We start from the raw sequence: 14,320 nt of genomic DNA on the forward strand, positions 1-14,320 counted from the left end.
ATTCTAGATTCTTCCTGATAACTACCACTAAACAGTTTTCCTTTTCGAGTTTTAAAACCTAAAGTCAGTAAAATGTTTCTATTTGTTGGAGTAAACAAACACTCATACACTACTTGAGCAAATTTAAATTCATTAATGATATTATTTTGACTTAAGTACATTTTTTTCTATACTTCTACACTTTCTCCACTATAATTATTATCTATTCCTTTAGTCTTTGTCCACTTTGGCCATAACATCTACCACATAACACACTGTTCCATAATGTACACATGTCAATATTAGTGACACATGTTACTGGTAGCTACTAAACCTTCTCCAAGTTCTCTGTAGCTGTTTAATGTACAGTACAGGACACCTGGACATCACAGCCATGTGTACAGTATGTCCCCAAAGTGTTCCAGCAAAACTGAAGGTAAACTGTTGTCTATAATATGTAGGATTATAAACAGGAAAATAAAAGTGAAGGCAGAGCATCGGGACGAGGATAGACTGAATAAATTAAACACACACTAGTTAAATGAAGAGGTCTCAAATCAAACACTTACAGGAAATCGTGTAACACCACCTGGTAAGATTAAATGGAAAATAGGTAAATTGAAATAACCTGACAAACTGATAATTTGGAAAATAAAACATATATAAGTTTTTTTGTGATCTAAAGAATATAGAGCTTCTATTGAGTGCAATAGAGAAGACATTGACAAGACAGGTGTGGGATAAGGTTCCTTGTAAGTGTGCAGTTTATTCTTGATTACATTATGTAGGTTATTAACTGTGTATGTAGATTATAGTATTACAGCATTATAGTTACTGTATATGATAATGTTTAACTCATATTATGAAAGCTTAATTCTGATCATTTTCTATTACAGTGTGGTTTGTCAGTGCGTTAATCATTAATAAATAAAATTTGTTAGTACTGATGAAGTAAATCACTGTAGCATTAAAGTTGATAACTTCTTACTTCTGAGGTGTGAATACTGTAATGTGAAATCCTCAATAGGTGTGAACACATTAATCGATTACCGTATTTTCAGCACTATAAGGGCACCTAAAAGCCTTTTCTTTTAAAATTTTCTCAAAAATCAGCCGTGCGCCTAATAATCCGGTGCGCCTTATGTGTGCACTGAGTTCCAAAAATCTGTAAAAATGTTGTTGTGCGACTTTGGTAAGCGCTCCGCTTGATTGAATGTCCGACCATTTCCCGCTGACACAGGGACTTAATACATACACTACGTACACTGGCAGCGATAAACCAATCAGAGAACATTACGTAATACGTACAGTACGTACGCTTACCTCCGCCATGCCTCCGGTAGGTATAATACCGGTATGTTGCAAAACATTTGTTTCTTCCTAACCATTATGCGCTCCACACTCCGGTCCAGTAGGTGGCAGTAAATGCACCTTAAGTTGGTTTGCCATCCAACTTAAGAAGACATTTCTTTGTCTAAGGACCTCCGAAAATGGCACCAGTGAAGAGGCATACGAGCTGCGAAAGAATTCAACATCAATTAATCTATGGTTCGGAAGTGGAGGAAGCAAGAAAATGAACTGTGCCAAGTTTAGAAAACATAGTAGATGAGGACTTTGATCGATTTGTGGGAGAAGATTGATTAAAAAATAATGTGTGTGTTTTATTAAATAATAGAATAAAGTTCAACTAAACTCACTGTTTTGCTTCCGTTACCTTTTTTGTAGACCGTATATTTTAGCATGCGCCTCATAATACGGTGCGCCTTATGTATGGGTTAAGTACAGAAATAGACCCCATAACTGAGACTGCGCCTTATAATCCGGTGCGCCTTATGGTGCGGAAAATACTGTAATGTTAACAATGACTGGTTTTATTTTATTTAATGTCATTGAATTCCGCTGGTATTTTATTATAGTAATGGGCTTGAATATGGTTTATTCATCTTACTGCTGATCTTACCAATGTTGTGTATCCCACTATTCCTGATGTGATACCCAAAGTGGCTGTTGGAGAAATTAAATCCATGTCCTACCAGAATCAAGATATGACTTAACTATTAATGTTGAAGGTACATATGCTTCAGGGACCAGTACAGAGAAAAAGGAGCTCACTGTGTTCATCAGTTTTGCTGGAACACTTTGGGGACATACTGTACACATGGCTGTTATGTCCAGGTGTCCTGTACTGTATATTAAACAGCTACAGAGAACTTGGAGAAGGTTAAGTAGCTACCAGTAACATGTGTCACTAATATTGACATGTGTACATTATGGAACAGTGTGTTATGTAGTAGATGTTATGGCCAAAGTGGACAAAGTCTAAAGGAATAGATAATAATTATAGTGGAGAAAGTGTAGAAGTATAGAAAAAAAAATACTTAAAGTCAAAATAATAATATGAATTAGTTTAAATGTGCTCAAGTAGTGTATGAGTGTTTGTTTACTCCAACACATAGAAACATTTTACTGGGAAGACTGGGACTTGTGGTAGTGCTCAGGAAGAATCTAGAATAATACATAATTATGGAAAAAAAACAAGTCAGAAGCTTAGTTTCAATTAAGACTGATTTTATTGATGGAAATTATAACAGATTATAATCTGAAAATGTAAAAAGATTTTGATCTTTTTGGGTCACTTTGGGTGAGATTATAGAAATGGTGGGATACACCACATTGGTGAGCTAAACAGATTTCTTCTTGAGCATCATGAAGCCGAAGCAATCAATGTCAGCCCCAGAACGTCCTTGGATTCCAGGGCATTTCCCAGATTGAACATCAACTACTACTTCTGATTGCAGCAGACCACTTGTCACGCATGCATGGAACTCCCGGGAGCTGCTTGTCGTGAATTTTATGGCACCCAGATGTGTACCATCTTGATTTGGCCAAAGTGAAAGGGAGGTGAATATCTCTTCATCATCAAATGCAAACTCTTGCAGATTCCCATCAGGAACACCAAACGGTTTGAACCGGCCATCAGTAAGAAACACCCTCACGGCTTTTATCTCCAAATCACCTTCCCAAACCTTGATCTTTTTCAACAAGGATTGATTATTCATGCCATTAAAATTGAAAGGTTTTCCTCCCGTTCCACCAACTTCAACAACACTGGTCGTCATGTTCTTAACCTTAAAAAGACAAACATTTCCAGATGGATGAAAATAGTTCTTCTGATAAATAGGCATGTTTAAGATGAATTGTAGTTAAGATAATACAATGCCTGAAGCATGAGCTACTGCTGATATTATTTGCTGATTCAGCTCATTAAGCTTCATAAAACAACTGTATTATTAGATGTCTTTATGTATGCTAATGGACAGAGTAATGTTTTACAAAAGGATGCCATCCTCTGTGTTCTAATAACCTCTTTGATTACGTCACCCACTTTCTGTTAGCACCATATACAAAATACACAAGCTAGCATGTCAGTGTGAAACTTTAGACATGTGTAAGTTCTGAGTTGTGTTATTGTGGAAAGCTTTACAGTGTGTGATGCTGTCTTGCCTTTATGTATTTGCCACGTCTTTAAATGTTTTCTATCTGTCTTTGATACGTGGTGTTTAATGTGTGTTTCCTTTCCTCATGTCAACTCTTGGTGTATGGAACCTCACTCTGTGTCTGAGACCCCTATGTTACACCATCACTAACATTTAACTTTGGGATCAACAAACTTTTTTTTTTGTTTGTTTTTTGTTTTTTATGGACACCTTGTGAGAATTTAATGCAAATTTGATAAAATAATGAGAATTTTATGAGTTAAACATTATCATATACAGTAACTATAATGCTGTAATACTATAATCTACATACACAGTTAATAACCTACATAATGTAATCAAGAATAAACTGCACACTTACAAGGAACTGATGAAGCAGGTAGCAAAAAATGTCTTCTTAAAAAGACGTCTTGTGAAGGATGCAAGTTTGTGGATGAGACAGAAGCTTCGTGCTCTCGTATTTATACCAGATAAAAAGGGTGGTTCTGAGCCTTACATCACACTTCCAAGGAACAAGTGTGTGTGTTTATTGTGTCCACCCTGTTAGTTGGAAATCAGATTTCACAAGCTTTTCACTACTCATTGCACAATAATGTTTATTATTTAGTGAACATTCCTTTGTGTCACTCAACCTTGTGATGACATCTTAACACGGAATCATGGTTTCTGTAACAGATATAGTTAATTTTTTTACAACCAACAAAACTTTCATTCTGTTTATAATAAAGCATCAAAAAATCTACAATGTCTTCTCTACTGCATTAGATTGAAGCTCTATAGGCTTTAGATCAGGGTTTTGGGAATGTTCTATCAAAAAGCATCTGGTCTGCATTGGATCATTATCCTGGTTTAAAAAATCACATACTGTATCATCAATAAAACACAACCTGACCAACACCAATGTAGTAACAAAAAGATCCAGCCATGTTCATATGTGTAATTTAAAGTACCCTGATAGATGAGTTTGCCATCAGACTCCTACATCTTTACATATTTAAATGCTGCTACAACTGTTTTTGCAGAACAAACATAACGTATAATGGGCGGTGCTGTCTTTATATATCTGTATTGTAATTTATTATATTGTCTGTTTGCACTGTCTCTTTATGTTGATAGATTAATTAGTTCTGTGTTGTCTCATGTAGGTCGGTGTCTTTATGTAGCACCAGGGTCCTGGACAAACGTTTCATTTCACTGTGTACTGCATTAGATATTGTATTTGGTCACAATGATATTTAAAAGCCGCTCAACTTGACCTGATTGTATACCATACTGACATACTTATACATACAAGCACAGTTATCAGTGTGCCTAAGCTGGTGGTTGAAGATAAATTACACAAGTTTTTTCCCCCAGAGGTTATTTTCTTAAAGCTTAAAATGCACAATGGGGTGATTTACTATTTAGTTAATTAGTAGAATCATGGTTTCTGTTATGGTGGAATTTTTCTCCAAACCAAAAAATATTCAGTCTGCTTATGATAAAACATCAAAAATCTACAATGTCTTTTCTATTGTATTCCATAGAAGCTCTGTAGGCTCTATCAAAAAGCATCTGGTCTGCATTGGATCATTGTGAAGGACTCATGTGAATTCCAGTTTGCTGGTAAGAGCCCAGGAGGATGTTTGGGTGATTTTTCTGGATATCTTAAGTTTGTATTCTTGAGTTTCAGGAGTGATGTTCTTGTACTTGGACTTGATAACTATGGCAGCACCCAGTATACAGTCTGTTTGTTCTGCAAAAACAGTTGTAGCAGCATTTAAATATGTAAAGATGTAGGAGTCTGATGGCAAACTCATCTATCAGGGTACTTTAAATTACACATATGAACATGGCTGGATCTTTTTGTTACTACATTGGTGTTGGTCAGGTTGTGTTTTATTGATGAAATGTGATTTTTTTTAAAGCAGGATAATGATCCAATGCAGACCAGATGCTTTTTGATAGAACATTCCCAAAAGCCTATAGAGCTTCTATCTAATGCAATAGAGAAGACATTGTAGATTTTTATGCTCTATTCTTCCTTGTGCATTCTCAAATATTCTGACAGTTGAAGGGAATACTGTAAAACTCTGAAAGGGAAAAAGAACTTGTCTAAGTCGAATTCCATTAGACTACAAAGTCCAAATTCCAACAGACAGCATGGGCTCACACACACACACACACACACACACACACACACACACACACACACACACACACACACCTGTAAATAAATTAATAAATTTAATAAATTAAACACACAAGTTAAATGAAGAGGTCTCAAAATCAAACACTTACAAGAAATCGTGTAACATCGCCTGGTAAGATTAAATGGAACATAAGTAAATTATAATAACCTGACAAACTGTTACATTGGAAAATAAAACTTGTATCTAAGTTTTTTGTGTGATCTAAAGCCTATAGAGCTTCTATTGAGTGCAATAGAGAAGACATTGACAAGACAGATTTTTGATGTTCTATAATACACAGACAAAGTTTTTTCGGTTGGAGAAACAATCCACTGTAACTATTACAGAAACCATGATTCCATGCCAAGGTGTCATCAAAAGTGTTTGTTCATGTTCTGTTTTGTTAATTCTTGAGTGTTCTGACAGTTTAATGGTATTAACCCCTAGGCAATTCCTGCTAACAGCGTGAGCCCCGCCCGCCCCCCCCCCCCCAACCCAACCCAACCCAACCCAACCCACACACACGCCTGTTACATAGAGGTGTGGGATAAGGTTCCTTGTAAGTGTGCAGTTTATTCTTGATTACATTATGTAGGTTATTAACTGTGTATGTAGATTACTGTGTATGTAGATTATAGTATTACAGCATTATAGTTACTTCTGATGTCTGAATACTGATTTTTGAAATTTAATAAAATAAATAAAATAAAATAAAATTCAGAGTTCTGAATTATGCCAGTTAACACCCTCTTCTTTGGTTATTAACAACCATGTCTGTTGATCAGATGATCAGATCACGTTTCAGCTTTTTCCAGAGATGTTCAATAGGATTCAGTAGGATGTAGTAACAAAGAGAGAAATGTTCTGCCCAGTGCCAGAAAGCTCGGTCTCGGTCAAAAGGCAGAACATTTCGCTCCAGAAGCTATTTATTACTACATCCAATGCAGACCAGACGCATTTTGGAAGAACATTCCAAGAGCCCTTATCTAAAGTCTGTAGAGCTTTCATGGGATGCAATGGAGAAGAAATCATAACAGTTATAGAATCTATGATTCCCTTCCAAGGTGATATCAAAAGTTACTGTGAGACAAAGAAATGTGGATTAAATAATAAATCACTTTATTGTGGTTTCTTAGATGTTCTGACATTTTAAGGTAATTAACCTGTGCTGTATATTCTTGATTACATTATGTATGTCAGGACTTTGCCTGGACTTTGGCCATGTGCCTTTTGTTTATGTTTCGTGTTCACGTGTCTGCCCCGCCCTTGTCTTTTCCTCCCTGCCTCTGCACACCTGTCCCTCATGTTTTTTTGATTATTTGTATTATTTGGTTGAGCCGCGTTGCATTGTGCGGCGCGGAATCACCTGTTGTCATTTGCTGTTGTCTTTGTCTGCTGTGTTCGTTGTGCTGTTTTGTGTATTTTAGTTATTAAATCCCTGTTTTTATTTAGCTGTCCTACATTTGGGTCCGTTTTAACCCCCGCGCCCCTGACAGATGGATTCCGCCAGACCAGGACCCAGCAGGACAGCTGCAGCTTGGACCGGCCGATATTGGGAGCATTTTTTTTTTTTTCTTATTGGATTTTTTCCCCTGGACTTTTTGGTTTGGTGACATCGGTCCGCATTTTTCCGGTGAGGGACGCCGCTCTGCTTCCGGTTTCTCCGCGGGGGGCGCCGCCTCACTTCCTGGTTGCGGGCCATGTCGCCGACCCGAGTTTTGTTTTGTTTTTTTTTCGGTGTCCTGTGACATCGCCCCGCACCTGTCCGGTGGGGGGCGTCGCTTCACATCCAGTTTCCGTGGAGGACGTCGTCCCACTTCCTGTCCGCGGGGGGTGTTGCAGGCCCGTGTTTTGCCCTTGGATTTTTTCTGGGGGTTTTTTTCTGTTCTGTGGAGGTTTTGTTTTTTCCCCCCGCCCTCCCCTCCTCCCCTTTTCCTGGTTCTGAGAGGTGGGTTTGACCGTGGTGCGTCGGGGGTTGTGCTCGGCCCTCCTGTTCAGCTGTGGACGTCGCTCGGCTCTCATGTTCGGCTGTGGACGTCGCTCGGCCCTCCTGTTCGGCTGTGGACATCGCTCGGCCCTCCTGTTCGGCTGTGGACGTCGCTCGGCCCTCCTGTTCAGCTGTGCCGCCGTGTGCCTTGCTTCCCCCACCTGCCTCGCCGTGTGCCTTGCTCCCCCCACCTGCCTCGCCGTGTGCCTTGCTCCCCCCACCTGCCTCGCCGTGTGCCTTGCTCCCCCCACCTGCCTCGCCGTGTGCCTTGCTCCCCCCTCCCGGACCCATCGGGACTGTCGGGATGGATTGGCGCGTCGGGAGCCGCGCCTTGAGCCTTTGCCTGGACTTTGGCCATGTGCCTTTTGTTTATGTTTCGTGTTCACGTGTCTTTTCCTCCCTGCCTCTGCACACCTGTCCCTCATGTTTATTGATTATTTGTATTATTTAGTTGAGCCGCGTTGCATTGTGCGGCGCGGAATCACCTGTTGTCATTTGCTGTTGTCTTTGTCTGCTGTGTTCGTTGTGCTGTTTTGTGTATTTTAGTTATTAAATCCCTGTTTTTGTTTCGCTGTCCTGCATTTGGGTCCGTTTTTACCCCCGCGCCCCTGACAATGTAGATTATTAACTGTGTATGTAGATTAGAGTATTATAGCTTTATAATTACTGTATGTGTTAATACTTTATTTTAAGGTTTCTTTAACTCATGTTATGAAAGCTCGATTCTGAACATTTTCTGTCGTGCGAAATCCTCATTGCGTGTTTCCTTTGTGTCACCAAACAATTTGCCTTTGACAAAAGAAATTTTCTCCAGAAGTCTTTAATTCAATTTCATTTTCATAAAGGTGCTTAGAACAAAATAACAAAGATTATTGCTAAATATACAAGTAACAAAAGTCTAGGTATTAGCAGTGTAACAGGAAAGGTTGGTTTTAAGGAACTGTGTGAATGGAAACCTTGTTGTCTGGAGGTGACTGAATAATTGAGCATACAAAGGTCATTTCCAGTTACTCAGATTTGGGTGTTATAGATCAGGTGATCACATAATCTTAACAATATGCCTTCATTTGCTATATTTTATTATCCTGTATTGTTTTTATTACTTTTTGCTAAATTCAACAATATTTAGGTTTTCATGATATGAAACATACAAATTCAGAAGAAGAAAGTCAGGTTAAGGGATGACCATTTATAGCTGCTACAGTGTAAGAACTAACATCAAATTTAAGTATAAAATATTGTTAAAATGTCTGTTTATTATAATGATGTGCTGTTATAGGAAAATCAAACTGAAGGTGAAAAGACTAGATTCATAGATGAGTATTTTTCCATCAGTGATTGTTTTATTCCTTAAGAATTACAGCTTTACAGCGTTACGTAGTTTCATGTGATAAATCCATTTTTTAACCCTATATATGTAAATATCCCATTCATTTCTCGTTTGTTTTATCGATTTGGCAACACACCAAGTTGATTGCGGTGTATTAAGCAGCTCATATAGATTTCTTTAATATGTTCCTCTATGTGCCATGTGTTACCATCATCATCCCCACTCTGTTGTCTGTTCATTTAATATCTTCTATTACTAAAGAATGATATAATCTCAATGGAAATATATAACCTGCTAAAATGGGTTTGATTTCATTATAAAGGGGGAAGTTCTTGCTAATGCTGTCAAAGAAATTAATCCAGTTTATTAAAAATATTTGATTCAAAAACAAAATGATTTGCTTTGTGCTTGAAAAGAAGTTAAGGATGTTGAGACAAACAGCCGTGTAAACAATCTGTTATTGAACGACCTTTTAAAAGAAACCAGATGCAAGCTCTGGATCAAAGTCGGTCCACCCGAAGGGCAGTATGGTCCGGCTGCATAAATCACTTTGGATCAGGATGAGAGCTCAGGGTTTACATTTCTGTGCTGATGATTTGACTGCATCCAGCTTTTGAGTGCACAGAGATTGGGGGAAAAATCAACCAAAAGAATCACCCATTCATATTCAGTGCTATTTACAGGACACTCGAGATCTTCCACTCCAACCTCCAACACATCAGGGAGATCTTCATGGTACTGGCTTTGTACCCAGGAGCATTGAGATGCAGGAACAGGTATAAGCCTCTTAGTTACTGTGAAATGTAATCCTACATATTATAGACAACAGTTTACCTTGTTTTGCTGGAACACTTTGGGGACATACTGTACATACTGTATACTGTACTTTTGATGGTTTGAAGGCAACTTAAAATTCTTTTTGATTGAACATTTCCAGAGCCCTGATCTAAAGCCTATAGAGCAGAGGTATTCAACTAAAATTTAAAGACGTCCAGTAAGAGAACATTTCTTGAAGCAAAGGTCCGGAAGATCATAATGTCTAACTAGTTAGTGTGATGTATATTTAAGTAGCCTAGTAGTTGTATCAACATCTGCAAGCAATTGATACCTGATTCAATATCTCCATCAAGTACAGTTCAAAAACTTTTTGACAATATTTATTGTCATGTAACATAGAACTGAACATATATATGATTGTAGATATGTATAACGTTCTCTCATTACATAAATAAAAGTAGGGCTACATTTCATAGTAAGAGAAAATAAATAAAATGTGAGAATTGTGTATGTTTAAATAAAGTGCTTAACTTTCCCTTTTATATCTCAGTGAGAGAACTGAGCTCTAACTTGGCTTGGCAGGATGTTAAACCTGGGCTTGAATGGAGTCAGGGGCGCTCTCATACACAGGTGGAGGTGCTCATTAGTGACCCTGGAACCATATTTAGTTTTGATTATGTTCATTGTAGAGAAAACTGCCTCGCACTCTGTCTTCAGATTTGAGTGGATATGTTTGTTCAAAACCTTTATGTTTTGTCTCATAATGGCGTTTCACATTGTGGGAAACACTTGTAACAAGTGGATTGTTAGTTTTCCAGTCCTGTTCCCAAGGTGACAGATTTGAGTGATGCACGAACGGAAGTGAGTGACTTACAGACAGAACTAGGTTCTGGCACTTGTAATGCTGTTATGCACATGTGATAAATAAAGTAAGCAATGATACTGCTTTAATCGTCCATTCTGTATAGTTTGATAAAACAGAACAGAATGAAACAGGAAGTATGAACAGAAATGAATCTGTCCATTCTGGATTAAATGCTCTTTTCGCTGTCCACTTTTCTTTTTCTGAGAGAGCCATTTGTTCTTTATTCTCCCTTTCTCTGTCTCACTCACCTGTTTCTCTCCCTTTCTCCATCTCACTCGTCTGTTTCTCTCCCTTTCTCCGTCTCACTCGTCTGTTTCTCTCCGTTTGTTTTCTACATGTATCGCTATCTTTCTTTTAAGTGTAACTTTACTCAAATTCTCTCTCATCTGTCTTGCGCTGTTGAGTCACAGAGTTTACTTCAGTAATGTACAGACTTGATTGGCTGAGTGGTATCACGTGGGATGGCTTAACTCGCATGCAATTGGTCTGTGCGTTTCTACTACCACTACCGTAAAGATTGCAAAAGCTGCGCCGGTTAAAATAGAAGTGCCCCGTCAAGTTTTAAATCATAACCTTTTGCTTTGGCTTTAGGTCCGGGTCCGGATTGGACAGCTTCTGGGTCCAGACCCGGACCGCGGTCCACCTGTTAGTGACCTATGCTATAGAGCTTCCATTGGATGCAACAGAGAAGACATTGTAGATTTCTGATACTTATTATAAACAGACTAAATGTTTTGTGGCTTGGAGAAAAATTCCACGGTATCTGTTACACAAACCATGAATCCGTGTTAAAATGCCATCACAAGGTTGAGTGAAACAAAGGAAGGTTCACTAAATAATAAACTACATTATTGTGCTTTCTGACAGTTTAAGGAACCAATTAACCACTGAGGGGTGAAAAGCTTGTGAAATCTGATTTCCAACTAATAGCGTGGACACACAATCTAGCCATGGGGGTCACAGTCCAGTGACTTCTGTGCCGGTCCCAAGCCCGGATAAATAGATAGGGTTGCATCAGGAAGGGCATCCGGCGTAAAACATTGCCAAATCTAACCATGCGAATTGTCAGTACGAATTTCATACCGGATCAGTCGAGGCCCAGGTTAACAACGACCGCCATCGGCGCCGTTGACCTACAGGGCACCGGTGGAAATTGGGCTACTGTTGGTCGAAGAAGTAGAGGAGGGAGGAGAGTGCACAGACAGAGAGAGAAGAGGAAAGGTAAGAGTGTAGGACTGAGAATAGGAACTCTGAATGTTGGTACTATGACAGGGAAAGGTAGAGAGCTGGCTGATATGATGGAGAGAAGGAAGGTTGTAACAAGTCGGTCTCAGCGGAACTTTGGACCTTCAGTTACACTAAAATTCAGGCACTCAAATACTGTGTTAAAATAGAAAAACTTGGGTTAATAGGCCAAAAAAGGACACGACAAAATTACACACACCTGGATTAAATACAAATGCATATATTAGGACAGAAAATACAAACACCAACTGTTCATCACTTATCTGACTGTCTTTTGGTAGTCCTTAGTTAGGCCTCTCTCAGTCCATGGTAGAAAAGTGAATAATCCCAGAAAATAGATAAATCCCTAGGTTGAAGAAAAAGAAAAAAGTAATCCAATTGTCTCTTGAAACTTAGCAGTCAAAAATCCACCCGCGTTTCAACTGGAGACCTTTGCCTGGACAAAGGGGATCCAAAAACCTCAAAACATTCTCCTGAAAAAGTTGTGCAGGCTCCATTCAGCCTGCACAACTTCCACCATTAGCCTACCTTATTCTCTAGGCCTTCCTTCCTCTCAGGTGTACTCCAAAATAAAAGTCCCTTCAATCACCACTAATAGGATTTCAACCTAAAAGTCCCCAAAATTAACAACATAAATAACTGATAGTTGATATAAGGCATACAAACTCAAAACCAGCTCAAAACAAACAATGAACTTAAATTAAGGCCTGAAACACAAATAAACTCATATATACATTAACAAAACCGTGCCTCTATTCAACCAAAAAGCAAGTATGCATAATATGTTGTTTTTGTGGGCCTTAATAATGTAGCAAGGCTACAAGGTGGATATACTGTGTGTACAGGAGACCAAGTGGAAGGGTAGCAAGGCTCGTAGTATAGGAGCAGGATTCAAGCTGTTTTATTATGGTGTGGATAGTAAGAGAAATGGGGTAGGTGTGGTCCTGAAGGAGGAGTTTGTGAGGAATGTTCTGGAGGTGAAGAGAGTGTCAGACAGGGTGATGAGTCTGAAGTTGTTGTTAGTGGTTATGCCCCGCAGGTAGGTTGTAAGTTAGAGGAGAAAGAGAGATTCTGGTGTGAATTCGATGACGTGATGGAGAGTATTCCCAAGGGTGAGAGAGTGGTGATAGGAGCGGATTTTAATGGACATGTTGGTGAGGGGAACACAGGTGATGAGGAGGTGATGGGCAAGTTTGGAGTTAAGGAAAGGAACCTTGAAGGACAGATGGTAGTAGACTTTGCTAAGAGGATGGACATGGCTGTGGTTAACACTTATTTTCAGAAGAGGGAGGAACATAAAGTGACTTACAAGAGTGGAGATAGGAGAACACAGGTAGACTACATCCTTTGTAGAAGAGGCAATCTGAAAGAGATTAGTGACTGTAAAGTGGTAGTGGGAGAGAGTGTAGCCAGACAGCATAGGATGGTGGTGTGTAGGATGACTCTAGGATGATTTGAGGAAGATGTCAAAGATAGAGAAGAAAACTAAGTGGTGGAAGCTGAAAAAGGAGGAATGTTGTGAGGAATTTAGACAGAAGTTGAGGCAGGCTCTGGGTGGTCAGGTAGTGCTGCCAGATGACTGGGAAACTACAGCAGAAGTGATCAGGGAGACAGGGAGAAAGGTGCTGGGTGTATCATCTGGAAGGAGGAAAGAAGATAAGGAGACTTGCTGGTGGAACGAGGAAGTTCAGGATAGTATCCAGAGGAAGAGATTAGCCAGAGGCAGCAGTGGAATTTTTAACTAGTTTGTTCAACAGGGTTTTAGAAAGTGAGAGGATGCCTGAGGAATGGAGAAGGAGTGTGTTAATGCCGATCTTTAAGAATAAGGGTGACGTGCAGAGTTGCAGCAACTATAGGGGGATAAAGTTGATGAGCCATACAATGAAGCTGTGGGAAAGAGTAGTGGAAGCTAGGTTAAGGAAGGTGGTGGAAATTTGTGAGCAGTATGGCTTCATGCCCAGAAAGAGCACAACAGATGCAATTTTTGCTCTGAGAATGTTGATGGAGAAGTATAGGGATGGTCAGAGGGAGTTGCACTGTGTGTTTGTAGACTTAGAGAAAGCGTATGACAGGGTGCCAAGAGAAGAGCTGTGGTACTGTATGAGGAAGTCAGGAGTAGCAGAGAAGTATGTCAGAGTGGTGCAGGACATGTATGAGAGGAGCAGGACAGTGGTGAGGTGTGCTGTAGGTCAGACAGAGGAGTTCACAGTGGAGGTGGGACTGCATCAGGGATCGGCTCTGAGCCCCTTCCTGTTTGCTATAGTGATGGACCAGTTGTCAGAGGAGGTCAGACAGGAGTCTCTTTGGACGATGATGTTTGCAGATGACATTGTGATCTGTAGTGAGAGCAGGGAGCAGGTGGAGGAAAACCTGGAGAGGTGGAGGTTTGCGCTGGAGAGAAGAGGAATGAAAGTCAGTCGTAGTAAGACTGAGTACATGTGTGTGAATGAAAGGGAGGGAAGTGGAACA

At 39.6% G+C, this 14,320-nt stretch overlaps 2 protein-coding genes and 1 pseudogene across 5 annotated transcripts in view; 1 reads left to right on the forward strand and 2 right to left on the reverse strand.

The window, feature by feature from the left end:
* The window catches only part of LOC132861393 (aerolysin-like protein), a 108,022-nt gene that overhangs the window by 86,119 nt on the left and 7,583 nt on the right, over nucleotides 1-14,320 (reverse strand). The window lies entirely within an intron of this gene.
* LOC132861387 (aerolysin-like protein) overlaps nucleotides 1-14,320 on the forward strand; it is a 168,120-nt gene that overhangs the window by 44,007 nt on the left and 109,793 nt on the right. The gene's annotated exons all lie outside the window — the stretch shown is intronic.
* LOC132861391 (aerolysin-like protein) lies at nucleotides 2,531-3,987 on the reverse strand (annotated as a pseudogene).

This window comes from Tachysurus vachellii, chromosome 18, assembly GCF_030014155.1.
Source record: "Tachysurus vachellii isolate PV-2020 chromosome 18, HZAU_Pvac_v1, whole genome shotgun sequence".
NCBI lineage: Eukaryota > Metazoa > Chordata > Actinopteri > Siluriformes > Bagridae > Tachysurus > Tachysurus vachellii.